Source organism: Hyaena hyaena, unplaced genomic scaffold, assembly GCF_003009895.1.
Source record: "Hyaena hyaena isolate Hyena2069 unplaced genomic scaffold, ASM300989v1 scaffold_561, whole genome shotgun sequence".
NCBI classification, from domain to species: Eukaryota; Metazoa; Chordata; class Mammalia; order Carnivora; family Hyaenidae; genus Hyaena; species Hyaena hyaena.
The window spans coordinates 224,294-241,883 of NW_024081193.1; the positions used below are offsets into that span (position 1 = coordinate 224,294).

Below are 17,590 nucleotides of genomic sequence, written 5' to 3' on the forward strand. Positions count from 1 at the left end.
GAGGTGGAGAGATGTTCTCATCTGTTATCTTTGACCTATTCATCTACTTCCAGGTTCACCTCTTGTCAACCTTAACCTGTACTCTCCATCTCAACCACACAGAAAACCCTAAATACACAATCATGTTTCATACTTGTCTTCAAGATCCACCTCACACTTCACCCCTGTGTGAAACTTCCAGAACTCCCTGAGACCGAGTCACTCTCCCATGTGCTCAGTAAAGCTTCCTGTAGACCCTACAATGTTAAGTACTCTGTTCGGTCATTATTTGTTCCTGCATTTTCTCCATCTCCAGGTTTTGAGCTCACTGAGGCAAAGGACCCTGCTTAAAGTAATTTTTGTGGTTAAGTGACAGTCCTCAGATATTTCAATATCAAACATCATTTATTTTATAAAGTAGGTGTCCACCAATGGGAGATACCACTGTGTGAGTTGGGTGGGCAGGAAAGGGCTGAGGTGGGAGGGTTTTAGGTTAAGGAATAGTAAGTGAGCTAGCAGTGTTGGGATCTCTGAAAAATTGGCTCTAATGTTGTTTAATTGTATAGTTTAAATGTATAGTTGATTTAAATAATGGATTTAAATTTAAATAGTTGAATTTGAGTGGGATATTAATTGGTGCTTCTTTCTCTGAGAAGATGAAAAAACGCCTTGTGCTTTGGAAGACTTGTGGTGGTGGCAGTATTCAGTCATTTGGGTGGAAGAACATGTACAGAAGAAAAATAATGTCTCTTGGGTTGAACTTGAAAATATAAACTCTAGTGGTAACAAATGGTGACAAGCATCGTAGTAACGGTAGTGTAGCGGCCCAATGCAGCGCTGATTAAGGAAATTCTACATAAAGTTTAGCCCTGAAAATTAAAGTCAAATGCTTTTAACCTGATAAGAATTTTTAGTTTAGTGCAGTTTAGGTATGTTTTAAATCTGTGATTTCTAAAGAGCATTTTAAAGAACACAGGCTCTATAGATTATTAATAAATATTATGTTGCCTTTCTGTTTCACTATGAACTTTGGGAAACATCTGGTTAAAAAGGTTGAGGGTGGTTTCTTTACTACTGTTTTTAATAACTGATCATGAATTACACATCTCCGAGTGATGTAGGTGGTATAGTTTCAAATTTTCTTTAAAATAAATCACTGTCTCTATCTGTTTCTCCCTCTCTCTCTTGCTTTCCTTAACTTTGACTTGCTGTCTTAGTATGTTTGGTTGCTATAACAAAATACTATAGACTGGGTGGTTTATACACAACAGAAATTTATTCCTCACAGTTTGGGAGGCTAAGAAGTCTAAGGTCGAGGTGCCAACGTGGTTATGTTCAGGGGATTCTCTTCCTGGTTCACGGTCAGCACCTTCTTGCTCCTGGCTTGTCCTCAGAGGGCAGAAGAGGCTAGGTGATTTCTCAGAAGCCTCTTTTATAAGGCCACTAATCCTATTCATGAGGGCTCTGCTCTCATGAATTAAGCACCTACCAAGTCCCCATATTCTAATATTATCATCTTTGAGGATTAGGATTTCAACAGATAAACTCCAGGGGAATGCAAACATTAAGACCGCAGCTTGTGAACATCCCAGAAAGCTCTCTTAGTGTTCATCTGGATATAAATGGTAGAGGCATTTACTCTTCTCTCTTCTCCTGATTTAAAAGAAAAAAAGAGAAACAAAAGATGTAAGCAAGGTGATGCTGTGAGATTCTCAAGACACATCCTTTGAACTGTAACCAGTCTTGGTCTGGTTAGCAGAAGTGAGAAGCTAAGAGGCTGGATACTTATTCAGTGTTTATTCACATGTTTGCTCAACACAAAATGTTACAAATAGGGTAATATGTGGTATACTTAGTTACAGGGAACTAAATTTTTATAAATCTCTTCATTTACAGCAGCATTCCCCAAAGAATGTTTCACTAAACAGTAATACCTCCTAGATATTTTATGAGAAAAAAAGAGATAGACCAGAGAGTGCATTTGCCTAAAGCAGTGAACAACGAATAATTGTAAGAAAACTTTGAGGTAGGGAAATGCCAAGTTCACTTCAAATAGGCAGAAATAGCTGAAACATTCAGGTTATTGCTCAAAGGATTTGAACTGCACTGATGTGGAAGTATTTAATGTTATATGTTAGAGAGAGACAGAGTCAGAAAGAGAATCATCTAGACAAGAAGGCAAATGATCCATTGAGTTCCATAAATTTAGTTTTTTCTATTAGAGTGTGTAAAAACACTTCAGAGCATTTTACTTTCTTACACTAAACACTCACATCTATGTCAGCAGAAGATTTTCTACTTTCACAATAAATAAAACAAGGTGGGAATGAGAATGGAAAGAGGAAGTGTTCTTACTAGTAAATCATCCTGGGCTTGATATGAGGCCCAAACCTTTCAAGAAGTAAAATGTGGGCAGTGATTACAAGAAGACAACACCAGTATGCTTCACAATGTACATGGTGTGTTTGACCAAAAGGACAATACAGTACAAAATAAAACAAAGGCGACCAAGAACGAATTAGAGAATAATGTTTGTCTGTTTTTAAAATTGTTTTCTGATCAAATTTTACATGACAATTCATATCTTTTTGGTTTTGGATGTTTGGGGGGTCTTCTTTCCTTCCTTGAAAGAACATGAAAGGAAATGATTTTTACCACTAAGTCAAAGGGGGAATATTTACATAGTTCCTCATTATGTGACCAGGAAATCCTGTGTAGAAGAAAAGCTGCAGAAAAAGGAGGGAGAACATGTCGCCTGCTTATGTTTTCTTAAACTTCCCCTGCTCCACCCTGAGAACCAATTAAAATAAAGTCTCACTTTTTTTTTTTTTTTTTTTTTTTAACCATGGATGTCAGCACCAAGGCTCATATTTCAGGGTTTGCTTGTCTTTGCTGATGAAAACCTAAGAAGGTGGAGATTCAGATGTATTTTTCTCTCACTCGTGGGTCTGTCCAGTCCCAATTGGGATGGTCAGAGCTCCATGTGCAGAAGACATTCCTGTTTTGGAGGTTTCTAATCTCTTGCCTGACATGCCATCAGGTCTCCCGCTGAAGCCTGTGAGCTGTGTGTCCAAAACAGAAAGGATATAGGCTCTGTGATCTCTCTCCTGAATGACAGTGATGCTGGCAGCCAGGAGGGGGGCTGTCACTTCAGATCCCACAGCAAGTTGAGCAGCAACAGCTGCTGCCTTAGGGAAAACCAGATGCACCAATATTCTGAATGTGCTTTCAGGTTTGCTAGGAATGTATAGACTTGTTGCAGTTGCTTTGCAGAACTCTGGTATTTGAAATCTGTCACACAGCCAGTTCCAATTGGGGGCATAATATGATAACTCCAAGCACTAGGTGCTATGTACTAAATTTTACTTGAGGGTTCACACATTCTTACTGACAAGTTTTATGGACCCCGTGTTTTAAATACGGAAACTACCCAGAATGTCTAAGAATACACGGTGAGTCAGTTCTATAAATGGTAATCCGGCAGCACATCTGTTCTCCACTAACTTTGAGCCATATGTGTTCTACCTGTAATATACTCTATCTTTGAGGAGGATGGGGCCATTCCTCACCATCTGGGAATGAAGTATTAGCAAATTAAATCAATTGTTCTGGAGAAAGTTGTTTTTATATGGAAGGAAGCACTGTTACCGTAATTCAGACACAGCCTTTTATGTCATCTGTATTTGTCTATATTGGCTAGTGGGTATTCAAGTGGGATTCACTCTCATATTCCTTTTCTTCATAAAGAAGGCCATCTTTGTGTTCCCCTGATCAGATTCTCTCGATAGCTATTTCCCCAAGTTGGTTGTTTTTGTCACTTTAGAAAGTGTAAGCATGAAGACGTAAGATTATATCACAGAGTTCAAGGTTTTAAAGGCCATACATCTTCCTTGTTCTATTGACAGAGTATCTTGGCCCTCAACCTAAGTGCAATTTGACACTCTTGAAGCTTGGTTGAATTCTTTGATCTGCTAATAAGGACTTTCATTAGTCCAAAGCAAAAGCAGGAGAAACGACAGTCATAATGTGGCGAACTTCCACCACAGGAGATTTTACCTTCAAGAAAGAGGATGCAGGCTTGTTGCATAACCAGGGTATTGTTGGACTTACTCTTCAGGCACATACAACGGAGGCTGGCATGAAATAGGGACTACTGAATATTTATTGAAGGAAAGCATGAATGAATGAATGAATAAACAAATCAATAAATGGCAGACTTTCAGAAGGAGCTTTCTATGTTATTCTGGGAAGAAAAAGGAGAAAGAAGATTGGCTTCACCTCTCTCAGTCATTTCCTTTTCCCTCACCTTTAATAACATAAATGTATGTTGTATGTATTAGAGGGGCTAAGGCAAGGCCTCTGCCTTCCAGACTTTTCCATAACAGCTACTGATTGTGAGGGCTGGCTTCAAGTTCTCAAGCCTTCTAGTATCAGAGCCATACCACTTATTCACTGGAAAAGTGCTGTCTTGTGTTGTTCCTAAGACTCAGAAAACGTGAACTTTGTGGTTTGCATCACTGTTTGTCGTCTCCAATTCCCTACGCGTACATGGGACGCTGTTAGCATTAATGTTGAAGTGAATTTTTAAATTTCAAAAGCTAATTTGCAAATATAGTTAAAATAACATTTTCACTTTGTATAAATGGTTCTTTAGTTAGTTTCTGCTAATAGGGATGCTTAGAGCATTGCACAAAGTTCCTTATGACTAACCTTCTTTTACAAGGACATTTGTCTCTCCTGCTTAAGTGCCATGTGTCTTTTTCTGACCCTCAGTTTTCTCGAGTATAAAATGAGAATGTATTTACCTTTTGAAGATTTAGTTGTACTCAAGAAAGCTTATATAAAACCACTGAACTTCTTGCACATTGTAAGTACTCTGCTCACAGCTGCCAATTATTAGTATTGCCTGGGATCAATATGTGGGATGGGGGATAAAGACACGAAACTGAAAATCGGTTTCCTCTCAAGCTGCAAGAGTCTCAGCACTTGGATAAATGAATGGTAATGCAACTGTGCAATTATAATAAATGAATAAAGTGACTAGGAGCATAGGGATTAACTATAGCAAGAGTACTCTGGGAAAACTTCCTGGGGAATGGGAATTTGACTGGAGACCAGATGATTGAGTAGAAGTGTGCCAGGCCAAGAAAATATAAAAGGGTTATTGTAGGTGGCAGAAACAGATCTGCAAAGACTTGATCCATGGGATATTCATGAAATAAAAATCCAGAATGACCAGAACCTTCGATGAGGATTCAGACAAAGTGGTGGTGGACAAATAGCGGTCAAAGCGGTGGGGAGAGTTTGTTGAAGAAAGATTGTGGAGGAACATGTATGGTATGCCAGGGAATTCGGCTTAATTTTCTGTAATTCAATCTGTGTTTCAGGAAATTAGCCGGTGGGCGGGAGGGGGGAGGGGAGGAAGGTAAGTGTGAATGATAGCATAATGGTGAAAAGGATCGAGTCTGGAATTAGTACTGCTTGAACTAAAGTCTTGCCTGTGTGATTTACTAGTTTATGACTTTAGGGTAAGTTACTGCAACTTCCTGTGCCTTCTTGGTTTTACCAGCTGTAAAATGGGTGAGTAAAAACACATGCCTTCCAAAGTTATTCTGAGGCTTAAAGGAGTTAACCTATAATTAGAATAGTGCATGGCACATAATTAGTGTTATAAGTAACTATTGGTTAAATAATAATAATAAATTAATGGTCATAAAAAACAAGTTGGTTTAAATGATCATATAAAGTAGAATGTGGATAATATGGAGGCAAAACCCAGATGGGAGGTTTTCTCATGGACCAGATGAGTAGCAGGTCTAAGCCTTACACTCATTTTCGTGGATTGCAATAACGCCAAAGGAAAATTTTCTGGTCCGAAACAGAGAAATCTAAATAAAACAACAATGCTTCTTAAAACACAGGTGAGCTTGAAATCATCAGTGAGTGGGAGCCAGTACACAAAACACATAGTAATACTCAAACCAGATCCAGGTCCTGTTGTCAGGGAATGGGATCAGGATGACTTAGAGAAGTCAAGCTTCAAGATGTGCATATTGGGGTGCCTGGCTGCTCAGTTGGTAGAGTATGTGAATCTTGATCTCAGGGTCCAAGTTCAAGCTCCACGTTGGGCACAGAGCTTACTTAAAAAAGAAAAAAAAACCCTGTGCATATGGAGATCTGAAATTAAACTATCTGTGTAAAGCTAGAAGTGTCGAAGAGCTGCACAAGCTATGAAATTGAGGCCAGAATATCTCCTATCCATTGGTCTGGAGTATGTGACAAGAACATTTTAGTCTACATAGTTCCATAAATGGAAAAGTGTCACCTGCAAAAATATAGGTAGGCAAAGCAGCTCTGGGTTCTAATGAATATTACTCACAATGTGTGGAGATTTTAAGCCAATGAAATGAACATAAAACTGTTATTGAACAACCCGACTATATGCTGTATAAGAAACACACTTCAGAGCGCACGTTTGGCCCGCTTTGCTCAGGGCAGCAGTTATCTTGTCACAGCAATGAGCTGCGCCGGGGCGGTGGCTGTTCGCTCCCTGTGACGGCTGTGCACGGGCGCCCTGCAGCCTCTCCCAGCTTACAGAAGGATCAGTGTAAGACTGTACAGTTCAGAAGTGACCTTAGACAATATCAATTGGGCAGCTGTGGATCGAATAATCCGGGTGGATCATGCAGGTGAATATGGAGAGAACCGAATCTATGCAGGACAGATGGCCGTCCTGGGTTGGCCCTGAATGATTCAGAAAATGTGGGATCAAGAAAAGGACCACTTGAAAAAGATCAACGAATTGATGGTTGCATTTAGGGTGCGGCCCACTGTTCTGATGCCCTTCTGGAACATGGTGGGGTTTGTGCTGGGTGCAGGAACCACCCTGCTTGGGAAGGAGGGAACCATGTCCTGCACTGTGGCTGTGGAAGAGTCTATAGCTCATCACTAAAACAATCAGATCTGGATGTTGATGGAGGAGGATCCTGAAAAATATGAGGAACTTCTTCAGGTGGTAAGGAAATTTCTGGATGAAGAGCTAGAGCACCACGACATAGGCCTTGAGCAAGACTCACAGCTGGCCCCAGCATAGGTGGTTTTGAAGAGTGTTATCCAGGCTGGATGCAGCATGGCGATATGTTTATCAGAAAGATTTTAAAGTATGTCCACTTTTCCGTCTCTAAAAGAGGGTAGTAATTAAACAAGGGGCACTGGCAGAAAAGGAAATGTGTAATTATCGTTAATATGAGTTTTGTTAAGAAGCCTTGTGCAAGAGGTTTTTTTTTTGTTGTTGTTAATAAAACGCTCTAGTGTTAAAAAAAAAAAAAGAAACACACTTCAGATTCAATGACATGGGCGGGTTGCAAGTAAAAAGATGGGAAAAGATATACCATACCAATATTAATTTAAAAAGAAGGGGTAGTTCGATTAATATCTGATGAAGTAGATAGACTTCAGAAGACTGAAAATTGTTAGAGAAAAGGAGGGACAGTACATAATGATAAATATTTTTGAAACTTTATTTGTTTGTTTTTTTAAAGTAAGCTTAACAGCCAACATGGGAATCAAACTCACAACCCCAAGATCAAAAGTCACATGCTTCATTCACTGAGCCAGCCAAATGCCACAAATTTTAGACTAATCTACCAGGAGAATGTAACAGACCTAATGACATACACACCAAACATATGTGAAGGAAAAAAAAAGGGAGAAAAAACTGACAAAGCTGAAAAAAGAGGTATAGAAATCCAAAATTATAGTTACTTATGATGTAGAAGTTCTGAACATTACAATCAACCAACAGGTCTACTTGGCAGAGCATTTCACTCAACAGCCGCAGAATACACTTGTTTATAGGTCTCCATGGAAGAGTAACCAAGATATCCTGAGCTCTACCACAAAGAATTGAAGTCATATGAAGTATATTCTCTGACCATAATGAAAACATACTAGAAACCAATAACAGAAAGAAAATAGGGATATCTTCAGACACATATAAACAACACACTCTAAAAAAAAAAAAAAATCCATGGACCAAAAAGTCTTAAAAAAAACAACAACCAAAAAGAACAGAATGGAAATGAAAATATAGCAGGTCAAAATACATGGGATGTAGTTAAAAGTTCTGAGAGAAAGAGATATATAGCATTAAGTGCTTATATGAAAAATGAGAAAAATTTTCAAATCACTAATTTACATTTCTACCTCAACATACTAGAAAAGGAAGAGCAAAATAAATCTAAAGCATCAGAAGAAAGAAAATCATAAAGAGCAGAAATCAATAAAATTGAAAATAGGAAAACAGTAGAGCAAATTAGTGACACAAAGCCTGTGTTTTCAAAACAAAAACAATTAAATTGATAGATGCCTAGCAAGAATAATTAAAAAGTGAAAAATGGAAATCAACAATATCAAGGATTAAATAGGTGACATCATTCCTCTTACTAAAGCCATTAAAAGGATAATAAGAAAATATTACAAATAATATTATCCTCATAAACTTGCCAATTTAGAAGAAATTGACTGTTTCTTTGAAAAGCTCGAACTAGTACAACTCATCCAAATTAGCAGAATTGGCGTGTGCACACATATGGGTGTGCAAACACACACAATTAAATTGTTTACCAATTTGTTAAAATGTATTGAGTTGAACTCTACTGTAAATAACTTTAAGTAAACTTTCTGTTTTCAAATATTCTTGAGCAGTAAAGGGCAATGGTTAAGAATTCTGGCTTTTGTGGTTAAATACATCTGCTCTTTGATCATTAGTTGTGTGGTTTTGAGTCAGCTAAGTAGCCTCTTCGTGCCTTTTAAGGGAAAAGGTTGACAGCTAGGATCTATCTCAAAAGATTTTGATGATTGAATGAACTCTTTCTTGTGACTTACAATACCTGATAAACCTCTAAAAAAAATGTTAGGCTTTATTAGAATTTGATATTGCTTTGGTGCTGTCACTACGTAATCAACTATCAGTTCCATGTATGAGACAGCTTTGTATGGAAATCTGATTAATAGAGTTTTCTGTGTGCGGTTGCTAAGAAAATGCAGACTTTAATGACAAAGGTCTTATAAAATAAGAAAAGCAGAAAGCTGTTTATATTGAGCTTCTGTGTTACAGGTGTCTTTGAGGAACTTTCACCTATATTATCTCATTTAGCCTGCACAACAGCCTTGTAGAAGAGTAGTTGCTCTTTTCATTTCAGAGTTGAGATCAGAGAAATCCTGTTTCAAAAGCCACATGTATAGTTAGCAGCAGAGCTATTTTCAATTCCCCAAGCCCTTATTTTTACTTCCTTGTAGCAAATGTGATTAAGCCATAATATTGATTGAATGAAGATAACTTTTCCTCCTTGTGATGCTTCATTTGTTTCAACTGATTGAAGTAGTTCTTGACTTGATCTTCTATGCCTGCTGTTGTATGTATAACTGTGCTGGAAATAAGTCATGAAATAATTATGATTCACATAGTTTCTGGTTGACCGGTGGTAAATTGCCAATGCATAGGCTGTAAGTTCTGACTCATGAAATTATAGGTAGATAGGTAGGTAGGTAGGGTAGGTAGGTAAGTAGGTAGATAGATAGATAGATAGATAGATAGATAGATAGATAGACAGAGTTAGCTACCAAGAAAGTAAGAGCCAGCCAGGCTTGACCATAAATGAATAAAAGCCTATTTTATTTTTGCTAAGTACTATAGGACTTGGGTATTTAAAAAATTTTAAGAATGTGCCCTTAAATAGCAACCAGGAGAAATGAAATTAGCAGGTCCTAACAGAGGGGATAGTGACTCCCTCTCCACAATTCTTAAACAGAAAAAAAATGTTTATTTTTTGAGAGAGAGAGATAGAGAGAGAAAGAGAGAGAGCAGGGGAGGAACAGAGAGAGAGGGAAACAGAGAATCCTAAGCAGGCTCCACACTGACAGTGCAGAGCCAGACGCAGTGCTCCATCTCACAAACCAAGAGATCATGACATGAGGTGAAATCAAGAGTTGGATACTTAACTGTCTGAGCCACCCAGGCAACACCATAACTCTCAATTATTTTTAAACATCAAAATATAAGTGTTGAATCACTATATTATACATCTGAAACTAATATTACTCTATATTGTAACTAATTGAGATTTGAATTAAAACTTTAAAAAAAACCAAAAAACCCCATTGTTAAGAGGAATTAAAGAAAATTTAATAAATGGGAATGAGAGGTAATTGTACTATGCCCTAGGTTTGAAAGAGTCAGTAAGGTAAAGACCAAGTTAATGTATAATTTTTTTTTTTTTTAATGTTTTATCTATTTCCAGGAGAGAGAGACAGCGTGAGCAGGGGAGGGTCAGAGAGAGAGGGAGTCACAGACTGAAACAGGCTCCAGGCTCTGAGCTGGCAGTCAGCACAGAGCCCGACGTGGGGCTCGAACCCACGAACCGCGAGATCATGACCTAAGCGAAAGTCGGACGCTTAACCGACTAAGCCACCCAGGCGCCCCAAGACCAAGTTAATGTATAAATCCACAGCAATCTGAATTAATATCTGAATAGTTTAGAAAATGACATATCACAGTACACTGGGAAACATTTTAAATATTTGTATATATTCAGATACATTAGTGAATGTGCTGTTTTATAAACTTGCATTGATAAAAGTATTTCATATTAATTTAGGGTTTATATTGCATTCTATCACATTTATATTGCTTGGGAAAAATTAATTATTCCTTATTTAAACTTTAGAATAAAGGGGTACCTGGCTGGCTGAGACTGTACAACATGGAAGTTGTACAGTCTTGATCTTGGGGTTGTGAGTCCGAGCCCCACATTGAGGGTAGATTGTACTTAAAAATTTATTTTTAACTTAAAAAAATGTTTGAATAAATACTCAAATGTAATTTTTCTGTCTTTCTGGATTTTTAATATCATTTAGGTATTTTTGGTTCTGTTTGCTTATATTGAATAGTTGATAGGTAGAGCTTTAAGAAGGCTGTAGTTTGTATTTCAGTCTTCGAGCGCCCTCTTCTGGTTACTGGTAGACATGAGAAATTCTGAATTTTATCCAAGGATTCCAAGATTTTTGTCAACATTTGGATATCCATATTTTTGTAATTACATTTCGGAAATGCGACTGTAAATCACTAGTGTTGATAATTAGTTATTGACCAATTTACCTCAAATATAGTGTATGATGACCAGACATCATTTATATGCACCAGAAACCTTTAAGAAGCTTATATCTGAGATCTAAGGTACTTTGAACTTTAGGGATTAAATAGGAACATGATAGGGTGGGGAGGGGGAGAGGAAGAAAGAATACTGATGTAATTCATCAGTTATTACATGCCAGGTGAAGTGCTAGGTATTCCCTAGCCATCATCTTAACAAGTTCAATGGTTGCTGATTTGACAAAGGAAATTGAGGGCAAGGGTTTAAGTGACTTTCCTAAGATCTCATAACTGATAGGGCCAAAGATTGAGGCCTTCTTGACTGCGAATCTTGTCCTCTCTCCTTTAATACATGGTAGGAAGTAGAGAGAGAAGCAGAAAAAGAGTGATGCATGCCAGAGAAGAATTTGTGACTTATTCATTCACTCATTTAACTAGCATGATTGGATTTGTGGATTTTAGAGTATATATCAAGATAATTTAAATGTATTTTAACTTAGAAAATCTTAATAGGCAAATAGATTGAACTATAAATATTGTTAGATGTTAGGTAATCTCATCATTACATAGTAACTAGTACTAACAAATTATGTTCTTCTTATCCTTTCCTTAACACAAAAAAGTGTATTTTTTATTCCCCAAAGAAGGGAGACAAAGATAGAAAAACACAGAATTTTGCCTACTGCTGACTACATGCTAAATGTTTTTCTTTTGTTTAGTTGTTTAGTTGTTTAGTTGTATAGTTGCCATACTATACTATGGCATAGTATAATGCATTGAATTTTGATTATCCTGATAAGATAACCATACCTCCTGACTTGTTGAACAGTCCTGGTTTACTCTTGTTGTCCTATGGTAATTATTAACAGCACTTTTCAGTATTCAAAACGTCCTAATTTGGTCAGTGTATTATATGTCCTTCTAATGATCTATCTTTTATACTTGTGGAAACCAAAACCCAGAGAAGTTAAGCAACCAGCCCAAGGTGACCAGTTTGCAAGTTGCCAAGAACTGAGAGCAAATTCTGCCTGACCCTAAGCCTGTACTCTTTTCACTGTGCCAAGGTTGTGTCTGTTATATTTTCAGAATTTCTGCAGAGTCTTTTTGATCCTCCCTTGTCTATTGGGGCATATAATTCATTGCTTATCTTGCAGTCTTTATAGGCTAAGTCATAACCGTGATTAAACTTTCCACATAAAATAGAATTCCATTTTCAAAATGAAACACAGAAATATGATCACTCATGAATGCTAGCAGATTTTTAAACTGTTGCATTTGGATGCATTGCAGAGTGATCACCATACAGTGCTTTACTGGGTCCTGTCGAAAGTTTCTTATGATGTTGAAAGGCAGTGTCATCTTTATTTAATAGTCTGTCCTTTCTGTAGTGCTCTGTCAGCTCAAAGTGTTAACCCTGTTGAATAATAATTTTTCTCATTAGCTCCCAGTAGAAGTGTGTCATTGTCAGAGAGGAGTCTTTTGTATGAAGACTTTCAGTACTGGGGTCATCAATGTTTTGATCTTAGAAGGGCATCCTCGGGACATTTGGCCACAGGTAAACCATACAGTATGGATGTGGGGTCAGAGGTAGAAGGTGGGGAGTGGGTTGAAGTGAAAATGTGAGCTGCACAGGAAAGGGCACACTTAGGGGAAGAACGTGCAAAAGGGCAGCCTCTGGAGCATGTAAGAAGTGTCTACCTCAAGGGAACCCCTTTCACCCCCTTTTCTAAAAGATGGTGGACGTGGGGGCACTAGAGAGCCAGACAATAAGATACTATGTTTGATAAAACTCATTAACTGTAATTTGACTTGACACTTTTCTTCTCCCAGGAGTATTTGAATTTTAAAAAGTGACATGTATGGTAGACAGAAATCTCACAATGGGTTGACAGCCTGGATATATTTCAGTGAGGGGTCTGCTTAGAAAAAATCTCAGTTTAGAGGTGAAGACTACCTGCTCTGGCAACGGGTAGGCGCCTTCTCAGGAAGCAATGCATTTAGGTGGACTTAGAGAAACATCGTGAATGATGATTTTAAAAAACTGTTCTCTTTCTGGGCTCTGGTCCTGACATAAAATCTCAAATTATATACTCCTTTTCTTCTCTCTGTCTTGGCTTAAAATAACACACACATAATATAAGTATATCATAAATTTCCTCACTTTTGTGTGAGAACCACCTTTGTGTTTTATGTGGTGAGAAAAGATTTTTTCTTTTGGTGGATAATGAGGAAGCAGGAGAGAGAAATATTTCATACTCTGCACTTTGTATAGAGGAAAGCCATCCTGAATCTTGCAAAGGCACACTACAAAGTCAGCTAGCTGAGAAGCTATCCAATTGTTGCAAAATCCAATCGGAAGAATTCTTTATCATTTCATCAGCATCGTTATCCTTACCTTGGCTTATTAGGGATTGCCAAAATGTATTCCAATGTTCATTTAAAGAACCCCCCTCTTTTTCTTTTTCTACTCACATGTCCTCATATCTAGCCCCTTAAGAGCCCATAATCAGGTGAATTGTTTATGCTATTAAGTGAAGACAACCCTGTGGAGGTACCTTGGTGTGTTGCCATGGAAATGCCATGATCACTGATACAGCAATAGGATTTTTGACCACACTATGGAAATGAGAATAGAGAAAAGGCAAGTTGAATTTTTAAAGAAAGGATCCTAAATAATTTCAGTTACTCTTGTTCCTTGCTTATACAGCAGATGTGGCCTTCAAAGAGTTTAATTTTTATATAGGACTCTTAAAAAGAAAATCCAGTGATAGATATATTAAAGTGGTCTGGCAGCTACACTTGGCTGGTCTGGAAACAGAGAGTACAGAGATTTTTGTTGTTGCTGTTTTTGTTAGTGATAATAATTATCTCCTGGTTATTGCATTTTAAATAATTAAATGCCATTAAATGCATTAAAAAGCATTTAGCATGGCTTTTAACAAAGTAGTAGGCAGATGGCTAAAGCTTTCCCTCTGAGATTTCCATCCCCTGGTTATTCAGCCAAACACTGATGTAGACACTGCTGTGAAGAGGCCCTACAGGTATAATTAAGACACTAACCAGCTGACCCTAAAATAGATTTTCCTGGATTATCTGGATGCATCCCCTGTAATCATATGAGTCCTTAAGAGGCTGGGAGGAAGGCAGAAGCATCAGGCAGAGAGATGTGGCACAAGAAGTCAGAGACATGTTAAGCATGAGAAATACTCAGTCCAACATCGCTGGGGGTCAAGGAATGTGGGGAGCCTCTAGAAGCGTAGAGCAACCCTGGACAGCAGCCACTATGGAAACAGGTCCAGCCCTACAATGACATGGGTCTGAATTCTGCCAACAACTAAGTGAGCTTTGAAGCAGATTTGTGTCCAGAGCCTCCAGCAAGGAACGCAGCCCTGTTAACACCTTGATTTCAGACTATGGATCCAGAGAAACTATCTGACCTCCAGAACTGTGCAATAACAAACTTGCATGGTTTTGAAAAGCTAAATTTGTAGCATTTGGTTATAGCAGCAACAGAAAACTAATACAGGCACAAAGGAATGACCAATTGATGTCCTTTCATTTCTTTCTCTTTCCCTGTGCCTTGCTCACTGATTCATCATTGTTTTTTTTCTTCCTTATTCGTATCCTTAATTCATTATTATTTTGTTGTTCTTAAACACTTGTGATCAGAGGGAGTACAAGAAAGAGAAGCACTTCTCCATTTTTAGAGTCACTTTCTGCTCTTGCCCTTCTTAGATGCTCATTTCTCCCTTACTTCCTTTTTTTCTTTTGTTCATCCTCATCCTTTCTTCCTTCAGAGGTTCCAAGCGATAGGCTGCATTGACTAGGAGTATGACCAAAATTATTTGGGACATTGGGGGAAAAACGTTTACTTTGTTTCTTCATCCAAAACCCCTATACTCTGTTCTTAGGTAAAAGCAAATTTGAATAGAAACTAAGAAAGAAAAAGGTGAAAGTGTCCTAGAAATAAACTTATATCTTTATTAAAAAAAAATTTTTAATGTTTATTTTCTAGAGACAGAGAGAGACTGAGCATGAGCAGGGGAGGGGCAGAAGAGAGAAAGAGAGAGAGAGAGAGAGAGAGAGAGAGAGATTGAGAATCCAAAGCAGGTTCCAGGCTTTGAGCTGTCAGCACAGAGCCCCATGTGGAGCTGGAAGCCATGAACCGTGAGGTCATGACCTGAGATGGAGTAGGATGCTTAATGGACTGAGCCACCTGGGTGCATCAAAAAAGGCTTATTTTTAATGTAACAAGTTTTTGTTTTTGTAAAACACTGTGGAGGTGACTGAGAAGGTAGCAATCATGAGTTGGTGAGAGGGATGGACATCTATGAAAGTCTGACTCAAGGCCAGAGTCGTTAGTACCCAATGTCCTTATTTACCATCAAGGTGTCCACATCTTAATGAGTTAATATCCAACAGACAAAGTGCCCAGCTCAACTATAATACCATATAATAGGTGACATCCTCCCAAGCCCAAAGTGTCCCTTACCTAAAGACAGCTGATGAGAAGAGGACATGATGTGTTTAAGCAAGACAGTTAGGCCCACATCTCTTAAGACCTTAGTAGAGGTTACTATGTTACGACCTCTTTAGAAACTAATCTGTCTTGGTTGTATATCTCTTCAGCATATTTAGCAGCTCAGGTTTAGGGAGAAAAGTTTTTTCCTAGAAAACACGAGGAGAGAATTTGGGAGTAGAGGATATTTGCAAAAGAGCGGGTATAATTTCATACCATGAAGACTAAGCTGGTCATAGAGGAAAATAGACTCCCATGCTGGAAATGATCATTTTGGGATAATGAAAGTTCACACTTGGCATGTGAAAGGCGATTCAAAGATATCAATGTATCATGTGAGAATGTACGGCTTCGAAGAAAGTCAATCATTTCCTGTAGCTGGGTTTCTTGTTGTCGTTATTTATGACACTAAAAATACTTCCTGAAGGTAGACAGCTTTAGACTTTATTTAAAATTCTCACTGACATAACTTTATTTCCTATGAGAGCACTATGAGGCAGATATCTTTACTTCCATGTTACAAATGGAAAGAAGCCAAGACTCAAATAATTACATCATTTGCCAAAGGTCACTCCTTAAGTATTGGTTCAGATGAGATTTACCATTTATGCTCCCTAATGCCAATGTGGCTGTTGTTTTCTTCCAAGCTCTCGATGGCCCCCACAAGGGCACTTGGAGAAGACAGTTCTTTCCCCTACCCCAGTTTTTTAAAAATTGTGGTAAAATACACATAATCTAAAATTTACCTCTTAACCATTTTTAATTGTACAATTCAGTGATATTAAGTACTTTCATACTGTTATGCAACCAACATCATTGTCTATCTTCAGAACTCTTTTCATCTTCCAGAACTAAAACTCTATACCCATGAAATAACAACTCCTTTTTGTCTTTTTCCCTGGTTCCTGGCAACTACTATTCTACTTTCTGTTTCTATGAATTTGAGGTATATCATGTAAGCAGAAGTACATAGCATTTGTCTTTTTGTGAGGATATGGCCCTTTTTGAATTAAAAATTAGAATCCCAGGACTCTTGCAAGCCTAGGTAAGCCAAGACATGTTTTATCCAGATTCCTAGCTTACCAAGTGATGTCCTCATTGCCACTTGTGACTCGCTTGCAGACTTCAGGCATATCACAGCTGTAGGCTCTGCTAGGTTGGAGGTCCTGGTCCCTGGGGGATGGACAGTGTGGAGGAGTGTACAGTAGGGGCCTGATATACTGCCACCTGTTTACCTAGGGGATCTAGTGCCAAAGGACCAGCTTTGAAAAGAGTACTATACTGGCAAGGGTAATTGATCTGTTTTATTTCATGAGGAGATAGAATTGCTGTTACCTTTGGGATCAGGGAAGATTGTGCCTAGAACTTAAAGAACTCACTAAAGTGCTTCGTGGTACTGCCAGGTGTGATAATAACATTGATGGACAGTTGCAACTGCCAAAGCCTGGCAAAGACTAAAGAAAGAACAGCGGGGACTCCTCAGTGGTGAAGGTTTGAATCATTCCTCCAGGTAAGCATCCTGGACCAGTTGAAGATGAGGCAGAAGTGAGGGAAACCTAGGACAGACTGAGTGAGGAGATGACGAACATTAATTACAGCTCAATTATGATTAGCAGCCTCTCAATAAATCTGTGATAGAGTAGATGCAATGTGGGCATGAGCAGATCTGAGTGCTTCAAGGAGTGTCTTATAGGAGTGTCTTTGTTGCCCCTGGCCACCTCACCTTGGTCTGCCTCTCATTTCACCCATTGTCAAGGTGGGCAGCTCTTTATGAACTTAAATTCAACTATGCAGGCAACTGTTTCACCCTAGGACTGTAATATATACCTCTGCATTTTCAGGGTGCAGGAAGTGTGGGTGGATTCTAAAGCCGAGAACTGGAATTTTTAGAGTCAACCAGCTGGCTGTAGGCTGGGTCTTCACTTAAGACTTTTGACAAG

General features: G+C 38.4%; 1 pseudogene; it reads left to right on the forward strand.

Moving 5' to 3' along the window:
• Positions 1 to 6,496: 6,496 nt before the first annotated feature.
• On the forward strand, positions 6,497 to 7,138 carry LOC120248032 (annotated as a pseudogene).
• Positions 7,139 to 17,590: the final 10,452 nt, after the last annotated feature.